We start from the raw sequence: 23,469 nt of genomic DNA on the forward strand, positions 1-23,469 counted from the left end.
TTCTGAGTTTGAGGCCAGCCTGGTCTACAGAGTGAGTTCCAGGACAGCCTGGGCTATAAAGAGAAACCCTGTCTTGAAAAACAAAAACAAAAAAAAATTGCATTGGAGATTTACTATTATTTTTTAAACCAAACCAGGAATCCTAACAACAGAACTCTCCTTTTTTCTCATGGATTTTTCTGAGGGTTAGGTGGGCAGCCTTGGTTTTGGGTTGTAGTCTTTCCTTACCTGTTACATGTAGACTCCAGTTACTGTTTAGTATGGGAACACTTGACCCAAGATCCATCAACAAACTAGAGTTGTCCTAAAAGTGAGTCATTGATATCACTAGTCTGGTAGTCTACCATCCAGGAATTGTCTACACTCATCTTTGCTTACATCTATGGTTTACAGAGCTTCTAAGAATTAAGCAGGTACAGAAGGCAGAACAGAGAAGCATGCAGAGGAAAAAATTCTTGATAACATTCTGTAAACTTCTAAATTCAGCCAAGCTTGAAGTATATAAGTGCAAACTATACTCCTCAGCCATCGGAACCAATAAATTCACTTTTCTGCTTCACAAGTTCGAGATGTATTTCTGAAGCTTAGAGTCTTAAGAAATATGAATGTACATATCTTGCTCTCCATGGTAATAACTCCATTTCTATTTCTTATATTTCTTGCTTGCTTGCTATTTTGTTTTGTTTTATTTTGCTATTGTTATTGTGGTGTTGGTGGGTTTCAGACCATTGAACCATAATGCCCAGGGTGTAGTCAAACTCACCAGCCACTGCCTCAGCCTCCTGACTCCTCCATGCTGTGATGACAGTCATAGACCTCAACACTCAGGTAAAAACTTTCATTTTGTCTTCCTGTTTTTCTGAGTTGTTTCTCAAAAAAAGAAAACTTTTATGGGTAAACTCTTTCCTTCCTCACAATTTACTTAGTCATGTACCTCATCTTAGATTTATGGAAATTTACAAGAAAATCAAGAGAACATTTGCTTTAGTCATGTTAAAAAGAGGCAGGGTGGCTACTATCAGTGCAGATCTTACCGACAATGGGAGGAGCTTAGTAATGGCAGGTCCTAAGGACAGAGTAGGAGAAACACAGTAGAGTTCTGAAATGCTGGAGTAAGCTAACAGTCTAATGTCAACAGGTTGGCATTTGTTTATTGTGGCCCATGCCTGTAACCCTAGTCCTGGGAAGACTGAGAGAGGAGGACTGCCGCCAGTTCAAAGCCTGCCTGGGCTACAGTGTGAGACTCTTCATCAAACAGCCAAGATGAATGCTTACAGGAAAATCTGAGAATAAGAGCACCTCAAGCCACTGAAATGAGGGCCTGTCCTAAGAGGAGCTGCAGGAGGTCTAGCTACTATAGCTTCTGAAACTTACACTAAGCTTGGACACAGGCTGCTTTTAATTGTCCAGGTCACCAGTTGAAAGAATGGTTCCATTTCTCTGCCTTTTTAACTGGCTGTAAAGACTTCCAGAGAGTTAAGGCTACTACTGTTTTAATCTTTGTGCCTCCAAAATCATACAGGTTCTCTTTTGGTCAACTCTAAATTACAATCTTACAAGGGAAAAGATCTGGGAAACTGTGGTACTTAGCTTAACCATGCTGGTACAGAGCATACTGAAACAGTCCTTTAATTTAGTTGCATATAAAAAGAAAAGAGAGGAAGAATATATCTGCCTAGCATCATGCAGCACTCTCTTGTGCAACTGAAGACATACTGTCCTTCTCCAGAGAAGAGGACACACTCAAGATACCATGTCAGGATGAGTTCTTCTCTAGCTGAGTCACGCTCCCTTTTTGTTAGCCTCGGAATGAACACTGACCTCTCAGTCTCAGCTCTGAGAGAACATCTCATTTTGGCAGCAGGAAGGCAAAACAAAAAGAAAAAAAGACTATTCATTGTAGACACAAGAAAAGCTATGGCAAACAAAGGTGGAAATACTTAAGACTTGACTGCTGAAGTAATTCCTGTTCACCTTTCCCATATGGCATTTATAACCATTTTACCATATGGCTGGAGATGTTATTGATAAACATCTTACCAAATGGCTGGAGATGGCATTCATAACCATTTTCTTCTACAAGCCATTCTGTATTCCCTTAGTTTTCAGGGAGTAACTTACTAGTTGTAGTGAACAGAAGAAGCCCAGTGTGGTTTTCCTGATTGAACATATGCTGTTAACATGGGTATGTCTATGTCAATAACTTTAGCCTCAGTCACAGAGGGAAATGGCAAAACCTTCCTCTTGTCCATGTGTGGATGCCAAAAATGTTCATTATGGCTTTCTCGCCACCCCTGGATATTTATGGCCTAAAGACTACTCCCTCCAGACATTGCTCCTACTGAGATTAGCTATGTCTGTGTCCTTGGTCCAGCTGTGCATCGTAAGCACTGCCTCCTTGTTTATCTGTATGAAATAATCCCACCTGTCTGTTCAATTGCATATAATAAACACGCTGAGTTTCCAGAGAACTGCGGTTGCTCCATCAGAGATTCCAGTCCAACTAACCCCAGCTTTTCTGTGTGTCTGTTTGTCTGTTCTTTCTTCATTCCCTTGCCACACCTGTCCCAGAAGTCTGAGCAAGGACTTAGCAAGAAATGGTCCCCTAAAAGGATGACACTTCCAAGTCCCACACCCTTTCACTCACCTACAGTTCTATTGTTGTTTTTGTTGGGTTTTTTTTTTGTTTTGTTTTTATTAAACTCTGTGACAGATGTGGATGATAATGACATCATACATTGATTCCAATCAGATGCATAAGAAGTCCAACTGGCCAAGTGCCAGTCTTAACAGCCTGTCCAGTTAAACTATTAGTGTGTCCCTTCATGAAAATTATGTTTGGTGGGGTGGGGGGAATCTAAGGCCTCCAAACCAGTGGTAAAGAAATGAAAAGCAAGAGTGTCAATATCTACACCTATTTCAATAATTTGAATTATAGCTCTAGGAAAGACAGTACCACATACTAGTCTCCGATTGACATAATTTACCTGATCCTACATGATGCTACTTCAGTCTCCAACAATATGACTTCATAGTTGGAACCACAGCTGAGTTTTCCAAATATCATTCCATAGTCAAGTCATCTGCTTCAGGGTGACAAGTAGCACACTGAGACCAGTGTGCTTTATGGACATGATTTGTTTTGATAATTTCCATGGCCAGATGATTCTATGACGCACTGGTAGAATCCTATTATGTTGAGTAAAGCACTCTGCGTGGAGGATGACCTGGACTCGAAACAATCACGGACAATGCTTTTGGCAGAAGCAATGGAGATAGAAAAGTCACGCCCACATCCAGAGATAAATCTATTCCAGAGGAAACAAAGCTCCAACCCAGCCATGATATAAACGATCCAGAGAATCACTTTCCCTGCATGTAACTGATGGAGATTTCCCAGGGAATGGCACCTGCACCTGCTCAGATCCTGTCTGGTGACAGGATGATCAACTTTGTTCTGTCAAACCCAAACATAACTTCTACTCCTTTTCCCATGACTCGCCATCCATGTTCACTTGGCTAGGATAGCGGTGGCTGGAAAAGTTCAAAACTTCACCTGACTATTAAAATCTCTTTTTGTTGATGTCATTCTTCAATGGGGATTCACATCGGTCACATTATTTTCATACTTTGTAGAAGGAGGCATTTATCCATCAGAGTGTCCATCAAATGCAAAACACTGCACGTGGATCATAGTAGATCCATGACTTCAGCCATATTTCCTTACAGGCAGAAGAGAAAAACAACCTGGTGCCTTGCTCTAAGGATTTCCTTTAGGATATCCCTGAACAGAGTATTCTTGAAAGGAATTGCAGACGTACAGTTTTGTTCTTTTAAACGGTACCAGAATATCATGCTGAAGTCTCCTGTGAACCAGACTCAAAACTCTGTGCTTCCTAATCTGTCCATCAAATGAGCTCCACAGGATGCCAGTAGATTCAAGCTGAGATCGAACAAGCAGATGCAGAAGTATGGAGCGTGAGCATCTGTGACACTGGCTGATAGACTATATTGTGTCCTCAGGCCCTGCTTAGTCACAATCATATATAGTAGGCTGCTTCCAGCTGATGCTGGAGTGATGCTACAACATGTTGGCTAAGTGCCAAGAGTGGTACCTAACAGGCAGCTCCTATAATATGACAAATTAAAAGACAATGGCCACAAATGTAGCTTTCCCAGTAGCAAAACCAAAGCAGTTTTGCAAAAATAAAAACTTTCCTGGCTGGGAAATCATCAAAGTTCTGTGCTAGGCTCTCTCTTAGGAATCTGACAAAGGTCATACACAGGACTCTTGTCAGACCCTCACACATCAGGCACCCTCAGACCTACTTGTGGGACTGTGGAAATCCTGGGGTGTTTGGCCACGAGCCCAGAGACCTGACACGACGTCTCCATGTAACGTAAGGCCCAGGTAGAGGGCGTGGAAACAGGTCTCTGCCTCAAGATTTACGTATTACCTAAAGGCCCTAGCCCTGCCCCTCTCCTGCTTCTAATATAAACAAGCCCCTTCAGGTATTTTGTGGGAGAGCACGCCAGCATTCGAACTCATCGCCATGTCAATAAAAATCTGTACACCTTCAACTCCATGTGTCTCTTAGAACTCTGGACTCATTGTGTAAGAGGAAAACTCATGAGGGGGTGGGAGGACAAGGCTTTTTCCGTCCCTGCGCTCTCTGTGCTCTAGCGGCAGCGGTCCTTGCACCGCCTTCATGGGGCCCCTGAGAGACCCACCCCATGTCCCACCAGGCCCGCAACGTCCCGGCATCCCTGCTCCCGGGACCCTGCGGCCGGTAGCATGTGGGCTGCTCAAGCCCCACTGCACGGGGGAGACCGAGCCATCAACAGGGAGCGCTGAGAGTCCTGAGTCATGCTGACTGATCCACGGTTCTCGGGACTGCCTCGGCCTCTGCACTGTGGCTTGCACCCCGTGCCCCCACCCGTGACCCTGTGCGCGAGTTTTGACTCACATCTGCTTACCCATAAGAACCTGGAACAGCTTAATGCAGAGATTTACATTTTCCTGGTCATTCTCAAAACTGACAGCCAGCATTTGGTGAATGGGTTGAAACAGTGCATCAAATTGAGATATACGTTGCCTCCAAAGACCCAAAGCAGCCCCCAGGGTTCTGTAAGATTGTGTTAGTGCTGGAGCAGGATAGATGCAGTAGTATGTGCATCAGCTTCAGAATGATATGTTGACATGCTGCAGACCACTGTAGCTGGAACTGTGTTATGAAGATAGCAACCTCTGAACTAGCATCTGGCACCCTGCGTTATATACACGTCTACATTTCCCCCTCAATGTTAGGAGTCCAGTCTCTTTAGAAGTATCAACACTAATAAAAAACAACTAAGAGAGAATGAACAGGATCTTTAAACCAGTCACCCAAACATGCTCTGAAAGAAAGCAGAACCCTATGGTAAGAAAGAGCCAAAGGCCACAGGTCCTCCTAATAACCACTTAAAAAGAGAAGAAGTGGGAAGGGGGGCACAGAGTGTGCAGCCACAGAATTATCTGAAATTATCCTCTCACATCAAAGGCAGAGTGCACATGCAGATTCTCAGCCCTGATATTTCTGCCTTGCTTTTAGCACTCAATACCTCTTCTACTCTCAGCCTAAACTCTGCATTTCTTCAACAATTTCTAGGACAATGTACAATTTTCAGTGGCCTTCTTTTGCCTCCAAGATGAATAGCAAATAACTCCCAAGCAAGAAGTTTCTTCAAGTAAGGCTCCCAATTGGGTTTGCAGCCCTGACTGTGAGACGTTGCTTCATGCAATCTTTTTTCCCCATCATACCAATGTGTTTTGTCAACTTCTTCCCATATATAGAAGTCCCTTAGCGGGAGTGTTTAAAAACCTCCCAGTCTCAAGTAATCCTCAAGACTCAACCCAAGTATCACCTATCAGGCCTTCTTGACTCCTCTAAATGTGATTGTGTCTCTAGGTGCTCCCCGACTGCAGAGTGGTCAGTTGCAATCCACATGTGATACGTAAGTGGATGAGTGGGTTTATCACTGTCTGGTTTGACCAAATTCTTTGCAGTGGCTCCCTATCTCGTCTCTTGTAATTTACTATTGATTTTTTTTTGAGAACTTCAAGAGGGGATTTAGAATGACAAAACACTGTTTGAGCAATTGTTATCATCAATAATAGAATGCTTCTTTGCTTAGGGGACATTTAGAAAGGCTTGGTACTTGGTGTTTAATTCATTGATTTTCTTTTGTTGCTCGAGCCATGCACAAATCTCTCTATAATAAAAGGAAATGATTGACCACTTAATTTAAATGTTAATCTTCTTTTTAGAGTTTACTGTTAAAATTATGTACTTGTCCCAGTACAATAGGCACAGTCTTCTCTTAAAATTCCTCCTTTCAATGTAGTTCCTGTGAGCCTTAAATCTGTAACCCCATATGGCTCGCTGCATCCCACTATAAAAGGAAAAGAATTGTTACTGTCCAATTTACAGCCGTTAAGCAGACAGGAGCCTAACATGGCTGTCCTCTGAGAGGCTCCACCCAACAGCTGACTCACATAGATGCAGACACCCATAGTCAAACAGTGGATGGAGCATGGGGACTCTTATGGAAGAATAAGAGAAAGGATTGTGTGCCCCAAAGGGTTTAGGAACTCTACAGGAAGACCAACAGAGTCAACTAATCTGGACCCTTAGGGCTCTCAGAGACTGAACCACCAACCAAGGAGCATCCATGGCTGGACCTAGGCTTCCCTCGCATTATGTTGCAGATGTGCAGCTTGGGCTTCATGTGGCTCCTGAACTGGAGTATCCCCAAAGCTGTTGCCTGTCCATGGGATATGTTCTTCTAGTTTGGCTGCCTTGTCTGGTCTCAGGGGGAGAAGAAGCGCCTAGTCTCATAGAGACTTGAAGTGCCAGGGTGGGGGAATACCCAAGGGGACCCCCACCCTCTCAGAGGAGGAGGAAGGAGAATAGGGCAAGGATTGTGGTAAGAATGATTGAGACGGGGCCAGTGAGTGGGATGTAAAGTAAATAAGTAAAAAATTAAAGTAAATTTAAAAAATATTGTCTGACCTCTTTTTAAACATAAGTACAAACACTATTCAGAGGTAAGCATTCTGAATACTCTGTGCTGAATAAACATATTCGTTCCTTTTCTGAAGTGTTCCATAGATAATCTCTGTGCTCTAAAATGTATGTAACATTTTGTATGCATGATACTCAAACAAATTAGGAACAAAATTAACACCATTAAATGTCTACAATTCATTGTCAACAATTTGAAACTTGTGAATTAGATAAAATCAGGGAAATTCAGGTCTCTTTGATTCTTTGTTGTTGTTGTTGTTGTTGTTGTTTGTTTGTTTTCCGAGACAGGGTTTCTCTGTGTAGCCCTGGCTGTCCTGGAACTCACTCTGTAGACCAGGCTGGCCTCGAACTCAGAAATCCTCCTGCCTCTGCCTCCCAAGTGCTGGGATTAAAGACATGCGCCACCACTGCCTGGCTCTTTGATTCTTATTTGGGATTATTTTTCTATCAATGTTATAGGTCAATATGTTGCTTTCATAAGAAATATGTAGTTTTTAACCACAGTAATGGATTCTAGTCCTCTTATGCTGGCTAAATTCTCACTCAAACAAATTCTGACTTTGTAAGACAGAGTTTTCAACTGGAAATTTTTAGGATTCCATAAAATAATTTTTGGTTTTTTAATTCACAAATACTTAATTATACCTGTAGACCTAAACATACAAATGTTTATTAGATGACTGGAATATGCCGAGGACTGATTTTCCCTAAATTCAAACCATTGGTATCACTCTGTCCGATTTAGATGCATTGTGAAGAGCTTTAACCTCAAGCTGCTCTAACAGCTGCTTCCAAATGCCAGGATCATGCAGCTAGAACTGTGATGACAGCAATGGAAATAAGGAACTTTACAGGAAGACCAACAGAGTCAACTAATCTGGACTCTTAGGGCTCTCAGAGACTGAACCACCAACCAAGGAGCATACATGGCTGGATTTGGCTTGTGCCAAGTGGGAGTCATCGTGTTAACAATTTTTATTTACCAGATATCTTATCCTATACCCATCATTCATTGCTCTATAGTAGTAATTATAAGTGCAATTCCTTAAAATTAGACATGCTTATCCATTTCACAGAGGTGTAATGAGCTCTTCACATGTGGTGCAAAGGAATAATGAACAACATTTCATAATATAAAGAGAATAAAGCACTCACCATAAACACAGAGACACAGACCTATGGGCTGCATGGACTCCAAAGAGATAAAAGGCAACTGTCACAAGAAAAAGACATCATGGACAGCTTCAAAAACAACACTTGAGAAATCTTGAGAAATTGTATTCCAAACTAATGAAGTCAAGTCTTTCTAGAGGAAGGAAGCCAGAGAGTTTTAAAGCCCAGGCATCAATATACTTTGTGAATTCTGAAAACACAAGTAATTTAGATTCTTAGACATAATGAATATCTGGAGATGGGTAGGATATCACAGGACAATCAGAATGTGCATGGGTTGTGTGAATAGGTGACCCAAGGAGAAGAAGAAGAGTATGACAAGGCATGCTGTTATCCTGCGGGAAACACCCAGCATCTTGAGGACCTTCTATACTGGTTAGTAGAGAACCACAGAGAGCTGACCATGAAAACGTTAATATAAAGAATGACTACTACTCAGGTGTGCTGATATATACCTATAATCCCCCATATTCTGGAGGTTGGAGCAGAATGTGTGCAAATTTGAGTTAGTCTGAGTTACACAATGAGGCTTTTTATTAATAAGCAAAAATCCAAACAAAACAAAAGCTCTTGGATTATTAGCTATAAAAAGGATGAAGCTGGTATTAGCTATTACAAGCCATGTGGACTCAAGAGAATATAGAAATAGCAGGTTTAATGAATGCCCAATTTACCAATGCTGTGATAAAATAAAAACACTTCCTGTTAAGTCAATTGTCGATAGATATATTTCTTAATATATCTATTAGGCTCTTCAAAATATTGTTTTCAGTTTCTATTTTTTTAAAAAAAAGAAACAAATTTAGATTTAACAAAACTTTTAAAACACCTTGGTTATAGATAATAAGAAAAGAAAGCAAAGGAGAATGATATTTTGAAGAGCTACCCATTCTTAAGAAATAAAGGATATTCTCAAAAAAAAAATAGAAACTGAAAACAAAAAAGCAAGATGTCCATATTAAAAGAAAATCAAGAAAATTTCCTGTGTAGCAAATGAAGCAAATGCCTAGAGGCTGCTTTTGCTAAAAACCATCCACTCCTTATTTGGGTACATGAGCTGACAAAAGCAAGGTCTTGCCTTCATTCTGTGCCTCTGTTGTTAGGTACTGGATTTCCTCTGAATCTAGGCACATCAGTCCTGTAAGGAGGAGGAGGAGTGCCCGCTTACCTCTCTGCTTCCCCTTGTAGATGAGAGCACAAAGATAAGTCATTTTCCCAGATGTGCAGTCATCTTGGATTCCAGGAACAACAGACCTCCAGGGAGAGAGTCCCTCTCCAGAGGAGGGAAATTATCTTTGGTAGGAAGGATGCTGAGAACCAGATTGATGGGCTCTGGGAAATGATAACAGTAGAAAGCTATACAATAATCGACCAGATCAGGCCTTGTGCAGAACTGCTTAATTATGCATGCCTCTTTGGCTCTTGCCTTAAGTCTTCCTCTATTGAAATCTAAACACCCTCAAAAATGATCCTGGTTCGCTGGACCTGTTTATGTATTCCTCTCTAAATGTGACCACACAGAATAAACCTTCTCTCCTCCTTGTTTTGCAACATTACTAATCTTTTAAAGCAGGACACTGGGGATGGATAACAAGCTTAGCTTTGGAGACCTGCTGGAATCTCTGATTTTTCTCTTAAGCCCAGCTTTGCTAAGGAATGGAAGTTGCTAGAGAAGTATTCTGCAGTGGCTGTAAGAAGCAGATAATGCAAATAAACAAAATTGACATCTCTATATGAATGATTCCACATCATTAAAGCCAGTAGGAATGGCTTTTAACCTCTGAGGATGTGGTACTAAAGGCTGTTGGAAAGCACATGAAAAATTGTAGAAGGTTTGAGTGGCAACTTAACCTTCTACTGGAAAAATAAGTCTGTTACTAATGTCAAAAAAGGATGAAAAGTATACATTTTAGTAGATTTAAAGATGTTCATCTATGTTAGTTTTTCTTCATCATAACAAATTTAGATTTAACAAAACTTTTAAAACACCTTGGTTATAGATAATAAGAAAAGAAAGCAAAGGAGACTGATATTTTGAAGAGCTAAATCCCTAACCATAACATTAAGGAGTCAACGTATACTATCTAAAATGAAATAATAAAATATAAAACTACTATACATCCCTATTACTTATAAATATAGTCGTATGTAAGGAAGAAATCTTTAAAGCTGTCAAACGGGATGTCTTCTGAACGGGAAGCCTGGAGAAGATTGCGATAGAGAATTTTGTTTTTGGTTACATATATTTTTGCACTATTTAATCCATATGTACATTAATTACTTTTTTAAAAATAAAAATAATTTTTCCAATAATGAAAGTATATTCTTTTAGAAAGTTAATGTCATACTGACCCTAATTAATCAAGCCCTGGCTCAATGGTAGGCACTGGGCTAAATTTGGAACAAGATTAAGTTACTAACCCTGCAGAATTCATATTATGTGCCAAAGCGAGAAGCACACGGTAAATACACTAGAGGACATTCTATGTAAATGTTATATGTATGGTATGATTGTGTCAGACCTCCATGTAAAATTTTTCATCGATGTTTTTATTTAGTCTTCAAAATAAAACGAGGAACATTTTAGTAGCCTTACTACAGAGAGCTAAGTCACAGATATGTCACATCAATGCTAATGGCTGACACCATACAGAGGGACAACACTCTGGAGGTAGAGGTAGGAAGTTAGTGAGTTCCAAGCTAGCCTCATCTACGAGCTAGTTCCAGCGCAGCTACACAAAAAGACCTTATCTTGAAAACCAAAACAAAACCCCCAAAAAAACCCCAAAAAACCCTGAATTGCAATTATATGGGTATGTATACTTGGTCTTTCTTTTTCCTTTAAAGAAACTTCTTAAAATCTCCATGTCAGTGAATTCAAAGTACAATCAAAATGTACTTATGTGTTTTCTGTTCTTGTAATTCTCCAAATGCTAATGTAGTTGATTGTACTGTGAATGCCGTCTGAATGATTTAAATCATAGATATTTTATTTTCTTGCAAATTCAGTCATTCGTTCCTGCCATAGTTATCTCCTCACAGCATAAAGCAGAGGATGAGAGCTGGTGCTGAACTCATTTGATCCCATATTCATTCTGCCGTCCCTCTATCGAGGCAGAGTCTACAGTATGGCCCATATATCTCAACTCTGTATTATCACGTGAAGTGAAAAGATGGGCGCCATAAATATTTGATGTTCTCTTCACTCCTGCTCACTGTGTGCTCTCCATTTTGGCATCACATGACCACTTTGAAAGCTGTAGGATGCAATTCTATATTTGCTAAGAGACTTAGAACGTTTTAATATGCTCTGAGGTCCAGAGTTCAGCCATTGTCAGTCTATAAATCATTACATAAATCACAGAAACTTCCTAAATTCTCACCTGTGAGGTCTTGTTAACTTTTATTTTTAAATTTTTAAATTTTCCACAGACTTATTTTTAGTGAGAAAATGAGTTGCGCTTTCATTTAGTATGATTCCCAGGTGTGCTTCAAATTAATTACAGTCATGTCAAAACAGGTCTGTTGGAATTAAATTATCCTTGTTTTTTCCAACATGTTTCCAAATCTGGGAGGGAAGACTTCCAGTAAAATTCAAGCAGCAAGTTTCCTGGTCTCAGAAGCAGGCAGATATATTTGATGGATTCAAGCTGACCTGTGTGTATACTATGTAATGACGGATGCAAAGCTGTAATCAGGGGACTCACCATCTCTCTGAAGCTCGGATGAGTTCTCCTGAAGCAATACACTACGCAAGCAGTAAAAACTACAGCTCTTCCAGAAGAGGCCCTTTCTTATTGGTTTTTATCTCTGGAGTACCTGGCTCTAGTTTAAGATATATTTGATATTAAATGCACAGAATTTATTAGCGTGTTTATATTTTATTCACTAAAATCAGTTTTAAATCAAAGACTCACATTCTCCACACCATAATACACCAGAGTTAATACTGTCGAATACTCACCCTCTTTAGGCTGGTCTGCATAGTTTGTGTATAACGCAGGCATTCTAACATGAAGAATGAAGCAGATATACAACTCTTCCATTTATGATCTTCTGTACAATAGTCTTTTATTTTGATTGATAAAATTCGCGGCAAACCAGGCTAAAATCTTAACATGTTTATGTTTTGGAAATGCTGTGCCCGTTTTGATGGGACGGTGACTGTGTGATGGGAGCACACCTCACAGTGCTGAGTTTGGAGTAAATACATTGTGTCTAGCTAAAGGACCATTACCTTACCCACGGCTCTGAAATGTGAGAGCAGGATGTCTTTCACATTGATATGTGTTCTTGCTTTCTCCATTAACCACCACAGAATTCCATCAAGAAAAAATAGGGCAGGAGAGTTGATCCAGTGATCAAAGGCCCTTGTAGTAGGAGCTCATGATCTGAATGATTAATGCCTAGAACCTGTGCAAAGATGGAAGGAGAGAATTGTTTCCACAACATTGTCCTATGACTGCTATACAGACTGTACCATGTACATGGCCACCTCTCTCTCCCTCCCTCCTCTCTTCCTCTCTTCCTCTCTCTCCTCTCTCTCTCTCTCTCTCTTCCTTCCTCCCTTCTTCTCTCTCTCTCTCTCTCCCTCTCTCTCTCTCTCTCTCTCTGTCTCACACACAAAGAGAGAGAAATATATAATACATTTCTTTCAAAATAGGAAGGAGTTGGCAGCTTTTTATAGTAATTTGCCTAATTACAATGTCCAATTTGCTTCAATTTGTTCTAATTGACACTATTGTGTCACTACATATTTACTACTAATTGTATGACTTCTCTAAAGAGAAATGAGCCTTAAGGTAAGACTCTTACTCCTGGGACTTTTCCACCCATGGCCAAGATCCCTCAGTTCTGCCCAGAGAAACCAAGGTGATCTCTATTGACTTTGTCTTGCCTCTGCTCATAATCCCATTTACCACCCAGGGTGCCAGCTGCACTGCTTTGTAATATAAAGTTCACCTTTCATCTGACTCTATTGAAGTCGGTGGCTTAGTCAGAAAGCTTTCTGTTTAGGAGAGGGATGGGAAGTTGCTGTGCAAGTTCAACCAGGAAGCTCGAGTTTCCAATGTGCTCAGATCTCAGAACGGTCTTCTAGACTCTTTCTTGTGCAGGAATGAGTTTAGACCCTGAGTGACTCTTTGGGATATACTTTATCCATCCCTAAATGATTGTCAGCATTATTTATTATGTTGGCCCTAATACTTAAACTTTTAAAATTTGTTGTTATATATGGCCAAGTTATGATTCTACACTAATTTTGACATTTGAAAGAAAATAAAATACAGAATATGCATTCATAGGCTACAAAAGCTTGTACAAGTTTACTAATGTAAATGCTTTAACATATAGCTTGCATATCAATACCTTATTATCATCTGATCCTGCCTTGTTAAAAGTTACCTGATGGTTATATAATATTACATTTTCTTTTTAAAGTATTTGTTTTTGTGCATTTCAACAGATAATAATGTATGTTTTAATATCTTTAATACTGATTTGATTTATAAAATATCTACTTGTTACAGTATTTTGTCATAGAGTAACCTCTTAATATTATTGTTATTGTTTTAATAGGAAATAGAGACTTGATAAAGAAAATGTCGGGGTCCAGGAGTCACCCTACAAACCACATGAACACTAGTCTCAGTCAGACAGGACTGGTTTATTGGATGAACACCCTAATGATGTGTCAATGACTGGAAGGCACGGAACAAAATGCCTACCTCTATGTTGGGGGCAGAGGATAGATGTCAACAGACAATGCTGTTTGAAATATAGATATTTTGCTCATACAGGAAAAAAATCCATATCTGTTTGAGATTGCTTTCAGAGGTAAGTAATATCACTGACTAGTACAGATCCATCACACGTGAGTTTATTTTTCCATTTAATCATCTTTGTAGTCATGGCCCAGATCCGACCTGGCAGTCCCTTAGTACCTTCTCTTTTCTCATCTGCCATCTGGTCTGCTATTCTCAGCTCTACGGTGGCAGTCATCTTTTCCCTTTGAAGTGTGATTCCGGCAGAAAGAAGAAACAGAAGCAGCCATAAGGATCTACAAGGGCAACACTAGTGAAAACTTCTAGTAACGAGGACATGGAGCCTGAACAGGCCATCCTTGCTAACCAGGCAAGGCCTCTCTCTATTGGAGGGATGAGGACATCAACCCAGCTACAAAACCTCTGACCTACAGTTTGTCATGCATGCAGGGTGTTCTGGGACCAGAGCCTAGCATAATCAACATCAAAAAGATCAGAAAGACTTTATGTCTAGCAACTGATGGAAACAGATTCAGAGTCCCACAGCCAAATATTAGGCACTGCTTGGGAAGTCCTTTGGAGAATGGGGAGGAAGAATTGGAGGAGCTAGAGGGATCACAGACAGCATAAGAACACAGCCTGCAGAATCAACTTACTAGAACTCAAGTGAGTTCACAGACATCAGGGAGCCTGTATGGGTCTGACCTAGGTTCTCTGCATATATGTTATGGCTGAGTAGCTTAGTGTTCTTGTGGGATTCCTAACAATGGGAGCAGGAGTTATCTCTGACTCATGCACCTGCCTTTGGGACCCTTTTCCTCTTACGGGGGTACCTCATCCAGCTTTGATGTGAGAATATGTGTTTCATCTTAATGTAGCTTGTTATTTTGTATTTGGTTGATGTCTGTGGAAGGCCTGTTCTTTTCTGAGAGGAGGTAAAAGGGGGTGGATCTAGGCAAAATGGGAGGGAGAGGGAAAGGAAGAATAAATTATAGTCAGGGTGTAATGTATAAGGGAAGAATAAATAAAAAGAAAGAAAAGGCAATGCCTTGACAGGAGGAACCAGAGGAGCTTATAAGTCCCATCTAACGGTTGTTAACAGCCAATTTCTCACTGTCAGCAGGCCTGGCATTATAAATGACTCATAAAGGTAAAAAGAGTTAGAAATGCAGATTTCTTTAAGCAAACAAATTGGCGTCCTACCCACCACCAACAACAACAAATCAAGGCTGTTTTAGTAAGTAGGAAGGTCGATCAGATATTGTATGAGTAACAAATCCTAACTTCATACGTGCTCCGGTCCTTCCTATACTTCATTAGATTTTTATTACTGCTTTTACAATTATCTTATGCTACCTGTCAATGTTGTGTATCTTATTGTAATATCTTTAGCATTATTTTTATGTCCTGTCATGCCAGTTCTGGCAAATCTTTCTTCTGGTCACAGGATTTGCTCATAAAGGCAGTCCATGCTATCTAAAATATTTTCAGAGTAGGTATCTTCAGGAACTAGTGCTCTAACTCAAAAGAACTTGCCCCTTAGGTTCAGGGACTTGTGTGTTTTTATCAACTTTATTGGTAATCATGAGCTACAAGAATTATTTTCCTTGTTGTTTTCCATCCCAAAGAGGTTCCTATTTAAACAATTAGGATTCCTGTTAATGGGAATATTCTCTAGGATTTGCTACAGCTTGCCCATTGTGCCTGATAATTAAAGTATACACATTTTATGGCTAGAGAGACGAATCAGGGGTTAGAAGCACTGGCTACTCTTGCAGAGGACCCTAGGCTTGTTTCCTGGTACCCACATGGTGGTTCACAAACCGTCTAACTACCATCTTGAGGGATCTCATGCCCTCTTCTGGCCTCTGACAGTCTTGCAGGTACCTGGTGCACAGAATACATGGAGGCAAAATACCCACCCACATAAAAAAAAAAAAAAAAAAAAAAAAAATTACAACAAGCATTGTACATGTTTTTGAAATAAAGCAATGCCTTGATAAAATAATTATCCCACTTATTTCTTTGCAATTTTCAAGGTAACAAATGAAAACCAGAGCTTAATAGATCATGGTGTCATTGTTCTGGAATCTCTGTGACAACAGGTTGGTCTAGCATACCAAGTACTAAGAGGTAACTTATAGATCGTAGCCTAGTAATCCTCTTACTAAACATCTGACTGATATCCTGGTTCTGTTCTGAAGTCAAGAAAACTTACTTCAAATGATAATTTTGATGATAATTGTTAGATTTTCGCGAGTAGCTTAGACAGATAACGCCAGACCAAACGGTTCCACGAGGAGGAGTTTATTCAGAGCGGAGGGTTTATTCAGAGCGAGAGGAGAGAGCATGGACACAGAGGAGTAGAGGCTGGTCATGACCACGTGGAGAGAGGGGGAGGGGAGGGGAGAGGGGGCAGAGGAGAACCTGCAGGCAAGGGATGAAGGGAGTAAGAGAGAGAGGAGGGGGCAGGCAGCCCCTTTTATAGTGGGCAAGCCTACCTGTCTGTTGCCAGGTAACTATGGGGGTGGAGTTTAGACAATACTAACAATATGCTTACACTTAGAAATGTTTTCATTCTTTTCAAAATATATAATATTTTTCTTCATTCTTAGAGAATTTGGGCATTTTGGGTATTTTGATCATATTCAGTATGGTTCTCCCCAACCTCTTGGTTCCTACAATCTTTCCATCTCCTCTTCCTTGGTGGCTCCTGAGCCTTGAGGGGAGACGAGAGACAGATGAGCGATGCCCCATTCGTGGCTGCACACTATACAAGCATTTGCTATCTGCACTTGAGGCTGCCTAAATTCTGAGGCATCCTTCACAGCTACTCACAAGTTTGTCTCTCTTGTGACCAGATAGTCCCACAAGAACAAGCAGGTATACAGAAGACTAAGAGAAGAGTCTTACAAAGAAGATAAGAGCATCATGTTGGCATATTTATGAACTACTTTTTTATCCTACTCAACTTAGAGTCTGCCATCATTAGATGTATGAACAGGGGTAAGCAATGTAAGACTATAAGGGCTAAATTTTAATAGTCTGTCATTTTAATAATTATATAATCAAACCATCATGTCATGGTTTACTAGTAAAGAGCTCTGGAACTCAAGAGGAAATATTTTAAATAATTTTATGTTTATAGAATTGATCATATAATAGCAATGCAGAAAATAATTTTGTAGGGAGAAAAGAAGAGAAAAGCCAATGATTTATAAAGAATGTCTAAAAAGCTAGATTTTAAATTGAGTACCCTTAGTAAAGAGTTAGTGTTCTTGTCAGAGATGGTAGTTCACACCCTTAATCCCAGCACTCAGGAGGCAGAAGATGATATATTTCCATGAGTTCAAAGCCACTCTAGTCTACAGAGTTCCAGGATAGCCAGGGCTACATAGGAAACTCTATCTTGAAACAACTACTACTACAACAAAAAGACTTAGTGTTCTGACAAGTGAATATCCTTCTGACATTATAAAGTCCCTGAAGAGAAAGATAAATTCATTGATTACAATTGAATTTTGGGGAGTTGGGGAGATGGTTCAGTAGTTAATTGTGTTTGTTGCTATTACAGAGGACCAGAGTTTGGTTCCCAGCATCTGTATCAGACATCTTACAAATACTCTTAACTCTAGCTCCAGAGAATTTGACACCTCTGGCCTCTGCAGGCACACACACACACACACATATCACCCAATAATAATAATAATAATAATAATAATATACGTTCTAAAATACTGTATTTTATGAGCTAAATATGTGGCTCAATGAAATTCTTGTCTTAAAAATAAATAAATAAAAAAAAATAAATGCAAGTCTGAGTTCAACATCCAGAGCCCACGTGAAAAATCTGAGCTCAGCGGTACACACTTATAATTTCAGGGCTGGGAAGGCAGAGTGCCTGAGACACCTATTCAGCCCATAACATACAATTCAGATACAACTGCTCTATTAGGACTCAGTGGCATTCATCTATTTTGGTAATTGCTTCCACACTGAGGCAGTGCTGAATAGCTGAGACAGAGTCCACAAGTTCTCCGTCTAAAATAATTCCCTTGACAGAGAGAGAGAGAGAGAGAGAGAGAGAGAGAGAGAGAGAGAGAGAGAGAGAGAGAGCTTTTTAAACTACAATAATAACATTTGTCCTGCCTACAAGATGCACAAGGATAAAGATGGAGCAGAGATTGTAGGAATGGCTGGCCAATGACTGGCCCAACTTGAGACTCACCCCATGGGAGAGAACCAACCCCTGACACGATTAGTGATACTCCACTATGCTTGTAGACAGGAACCTAGCATAACTGTCTCCTGAGAGGCTCCATCCAGAAGCTGATGGAAACAGATGCAGAGATCCACAGCCAAACATAAGGCAGAGCTCAGGGAGTTAAGATAGGACTGGGGGAGCTGATAGGGTCAAGGACACCGCAAGGAGACTTACAGACTCAATTAACCTGGGCTCGTGGAGGCTCATAGAGACTGAACTACCAACCAAAGAGCATGCAGGCCCTGGACCTAGGTCCCCTACACATTTGTAGCAGTTGTACAGCTTGCTCTTCACGTGGATACCCTAATAATTGGAGTAGGGGCTGTCTCTGAGTCTGTTACCTGCCATTGGACCAGGAAGTGCAGTTAGGCTTCAGTAAGTGAGGGTGCATTTAGTCTTGCTGTGTCTGGATGTCCCAGGTGGGGTGATACCCAAGGGGGGGGGGCTTTCCCTTCTCTGAGGAAAAGGGGAGAGGGTAATGGGAAGAGTGGGATTGGTAGAGATGAGAGAGAAGGCTGTGATCTGGATGTAAAGTGAATAAGTAAAATAATAAAAAATATTTTCATATTTTTTTTAAATTCCTAGTATCTAGCTCACATAAGTGTTTAGTGAGCATTTGATAGCTCTTTAAATATTTTCTAACATGTTACATTGGAAAGAAAAGTATCTTTTTAAAACCTCTTTATAAGGTTTGACTAACAGTTACTCGTGAGATTGGATGTCTGACAGCAAACAGGATTGGAGTTTGGAATAAGGGATGGTTTCTATGCTTTGAGGTTGATGGTAGCTAGGATTTTGCACTGTAAAAGTGTACTTACTTGTGTGATCTTCATAGCATATATGTTATGTTGCAATAAAAGCCCCACTTTAAAAAAATACATGAAGTGCTTGTGTATATTAAATATTTCTTAAGACATTTTGGTCTTTAAGTATTCTGATAGTCTAAGTCAAAACTGACTATACACATGTTCAGATGGTCCATTCATGAGCAGGACATATGTACCAATTCCACACCATGGTTGGAAGAAGTTATTTGTAGTTTCTGTCAGCACCCCGCTTGTTAATGGCACCTCTTTTAGCTGTCTTGGGAAGACTGTGAAGGACAGACCAAACAAGAACCTCATCCTCCACTTCTCCACTGCTCCTGCCCCTCCCCCTTGGCTGAGTCCATTTGCAATGGGAGCTTGTTTTAACATTGCCTTATACATGCAATGTCTTGATTCTAATTTTTTTTTTTTTTGGCATTTTCTCAATTTTGGCTAGCCTGTGCAGCTCCCACTAACTACAAACTTGATCTGAAGAAGAAATGATTTGGCTACAAGCTGGATCACAAGTAAGTTGCACAAGTCTCTGGTGTCCCGGCTAGTGGAGGATTTCAGGATGAGAAAAACTGGATACAATGGGAAGAGAAAGCAACTCAGGCCTGTGTGCTCAGCAAAGTCACCAGAATGGGAATGTAGGACTTAGCCGCTCCCTCGCTTAGTCAGTCCTTACAAGAAGAACATACCCACAATCCAAGAAGACTGTCTTAACAAGTGGCACCAAGTCCTGGGAAATGAAGTAAAACCTCCAACCAGTGACTGGGATGAGTTTGCAGAGTCATTAAAGGTGTGTACACTAAAAACTGAACCCAGGTCCTGATTCCAGTAACAATGACCTATATTATAGTAAACATGAAGTCACTCCCTTAGAGAGGCTGGTCCAAAGATAGAAAATGAACATAATTGGAACCACCTGGATGATGAGGGGGACCATGAGGAGATGAAGGTTCATTTCGGCCTCCCAGCAAGCCAGACACAGGTTTCTGTCCCAGAAATGAAGTCATATTTATACTCTACCAAGAGGTGTTATAAAACACAGGAAACTCACATGTTATTATAGTCTTTTACCTAATATTGATGTTTGCCATGAGCCAAAATTCATAAAAATTCATGAATAAACAATTTAATAAGATTCCACTTCATGCGCTGTGCCTCAAATGGAGTCTTTCACTTATTTAAATGAAATGCACAGCAGTCATTCATATGTAGCACCTGCTACTTTATTTTATCTTAAGCCAGCTTCACAAGAGTATCTATTTAAAAATGCTTTGTTCTTCAGTTTGCCATTGTGTTTGAAAGAGTGAAAAAAAAAAAACTTACTACTTGCTCTTAGCTCTCTCTTAGGTGACCTTGACCTTCTACGAATCTAAATAAGAAAACATCTCTAATGAAAATAAACTCTTTTTTTTCCTACAAATCAGGTATTTTAAAAATTAAGCTAGTCTTTTAAAAATCTGTATTCTTTGCAAGTGACAACTGCCAATGTTTATTAAACTTGAAGAAATCGAAAGCCAGAAGACTATATATTAATGTGTGGCTATCAGAATATGCATCTATACCTGAGCCAAACTATTCAAACCCAGAATTTTATCATAGAGGTGTAAGAATGGAATACTGTTTGGTATTTGGTTGGATTTTGGATTGGATCTTTGATGAATTGATTCTCTTCCATGCAAGTGTTTGTCTTAGTTAGGGTTTTACTACTGTGAACAGACACCATGACCAAGGCAACTCTTATAAGGACAATATTTAATTGGGGCTGGCTTACAGGTTCAGAGGTTCAGTCCATTATCATCAATGCAAGGGCATGGCAGCATCCAGGCAGGCATAGTGTAGGCAGAGCTAAGAGTTCAACATCTTCATGTGAAGGCTGCTAGTGAAAGACTGACTTCCCAGGCAGCTAGGGTGAGGGTCTTAAGCCTAACCCACAGTGATGCACCTACACCAACAAGGTCATACCTTCTAATAGTGCTACTCCCTGGGTCAAGCATATACAAACCATCACAGTGTTTTAAGTAATTTTCCCATTAGAAAGAATGTAAGTTAAGTAATATCCTACTCTGAGTTGTGAGTTTGAAGCAGCGTACTATTAAGTTATGGGTACAATCATACTGCAAATAAAAGGGAGACCTGTGCTCAAGCTGTACCATTTTCTCCTAAAAACAAAAAACAAACAAACAAAAAAAAACTTCAGTCTCTGAAGCATAGAAAGAATTTGATGCATCATCCAAAGTACTTCCTAAAACAGTATTTCATATCTTAATACCCATAGGAGAAACATAGGTCAAACTCTAACTCTCTCTCTCTCTCTCTCTCTCTCTCTCTCTCTCTCTCTCTCTCTTCTCCATCCAATCGATTAAGTACTCAAATATTTCCTATACTTATAACTGTGATGTTATTTGTTAGTTCTGACACATTTTACTAAAGGTGGTTTTTTTCTAAGCATTTAAAAAGTACTTTTCGCTGTTTTAATTTTTCATTTTGAGATACCATTACCCAGGTTGGCCTCAAACTCTTGGGTTCAATTGATCCTTTTGTTTCATTTTTCTGAGTACCTGTGACTAGAGGTACTTGCTTATGCCCAGCTGAAATATCTTGAAAACCATGTTCCTTGGAAATGGATCATCAAGCCTTCCTTGAGGTCTACTGTGGTGGTGATTGTGGTTGAGACAGGACTGCACTATGTAACTGTGGCTATCCTGGAACTCACAGATATTTGCCTGCTTCTGCCTCGTGAGTAACTACAAAGGTACTACTCCGATCAGTAGAGTTCTGTGTTTAAAGAATATACCTCCGGAAATATGCCAAAATGTGTCCAGGATCACTTTGACATAAATTTGTGGAGTGGCAGGGGAAAGTTTGCTCCATCTTGACTCAGCTGGAACCATCTCTGCTTTAACTTGAAACTAAACACCCTTTTCCTACCCACACTATGAAGATTCCCATGAAAAAGTCCCCAACCCAGTCCTAGAAACATTAAGACAAGACAACCCAGCTAAATGCTGATGTTTGCTTCTGTTAAACTGCTTGCTTGCTGTACTTCCCCTGCAACTAACTGCCCTTGAAAGTTCCCTAGAGAAAGCAGTTGGTGCTGCTCTATAACAACTGTTTCTCTCCAGGTAGCTGCTAGCCAGCTAATTCAGACTTCGGCCCTGCTGAGTGGTCTTTGGGTCTTGACCCCACAATAATAATATGAGAATTTTATCCCGAGCATACTGGGCAAGTAAATTCTACACCAAGCCAGAGAGGTAGTTTGTTGAACCATTTCAAGGAGGAACTTTGTCTACCTCCGGTGATTTCTCTGGTTTATTCAAGCATTTGGAAGCTCAGGGAATAAGTGTCCTCCTTTAGGGTAGATCTTCCCACTTCAAGTGGCCAAGGTATTTCTTCAACAAGTCAAGATTTTTCCTCACAGACATGCACAGGGATTAACCAAATTTAAAGATGTAACTAGTTTATCTCATAGGTAATTCCAGATCCTATCCAGTTGCAACACTCCTAACCTTCACAGATAAATACCTTATGTTTTCTCTGAACTTGGAGTGTGGTTGGGTGAGCAAGAGGGGTGGGAGGCGAGGGGGAGGGGAAGGGCAGGAGAAAAGGGAACAGGAAGGGGGAGGGGAAAGAGGGAGAGGGAGAGAGAGACAGACAGACAGAGAGAGAGAGAGAGAGAGAGAACTAGAAAGGGGATCTGAGAAGGAAACTGTACTGCATTAGAAAACAGAAAACGCACTGCAGCTGTTCTGCTAGCTGTTCTCAACCTTTCTAGTTCCTTCAAAACTGGACCACAGCCGTTGGATGGGACCACCCATGTTCAGTGTGGATCTTACTCCTCTCAGTTAATCCCTCCCTAAAATGCTCTCACAGATCTGCCTTTTGTGTGTTTCTAGATGTTTCTAAAGTCAGTTACAGTGGCCATGAACATTAACATTATACATGTTACATTTTTACTTTTTAATAGTAGTTTAAAGCTGGGAGGTGGTAGTGTGTGCCTTTAATATCCCAGCACTCGGGAGGCAGAGAAGGTCAGATCACTGTGAGTTTGAGACCAACCTGTTCTACAGTGCGAGTTCCAGGACAGCCAGGGCTATACAGAAAGACCCTTTCTCAAAACAAAACAAAACAAAACAAAACAAAACAAAAGAAACAAAAAACAAAACCAAAGAATAATAACACCAAGAACAACAATAAATACAGTTTAAAGCCAGAAAGTACAGTGCAATTGTGTTCCATCATTATTCAAGCTGTCAGAAATAACTATCTCTGAGCATTTAGGTATTTCTAAAAAAAAAAAAAAAAAAAAGCTAAAATTAGACTCAAAATCCATTCAGTAGTTGCCGTTAACCTTCAAGGGATCTGAAACTTTTCAGCATCCACGTTTA

The sequence above is a fragment of the Grammomys surdaster genome, unplaced genomic scaffold (genome assembly GCF_004785775.1).
Source record: "Grammomys surdaster isolate TR1022 unplaced genomic scaffold, NIH_TR_1.0 215, whole genome shotgun sequence".
In the NCBI taxonomy this organism is placed as follows: domain Eukaryota; kingdom Metazoa; phylum Chordata; class Mammalia; order Rodentia; family Muridae; genus Grammomys; species Grammomys surdaster.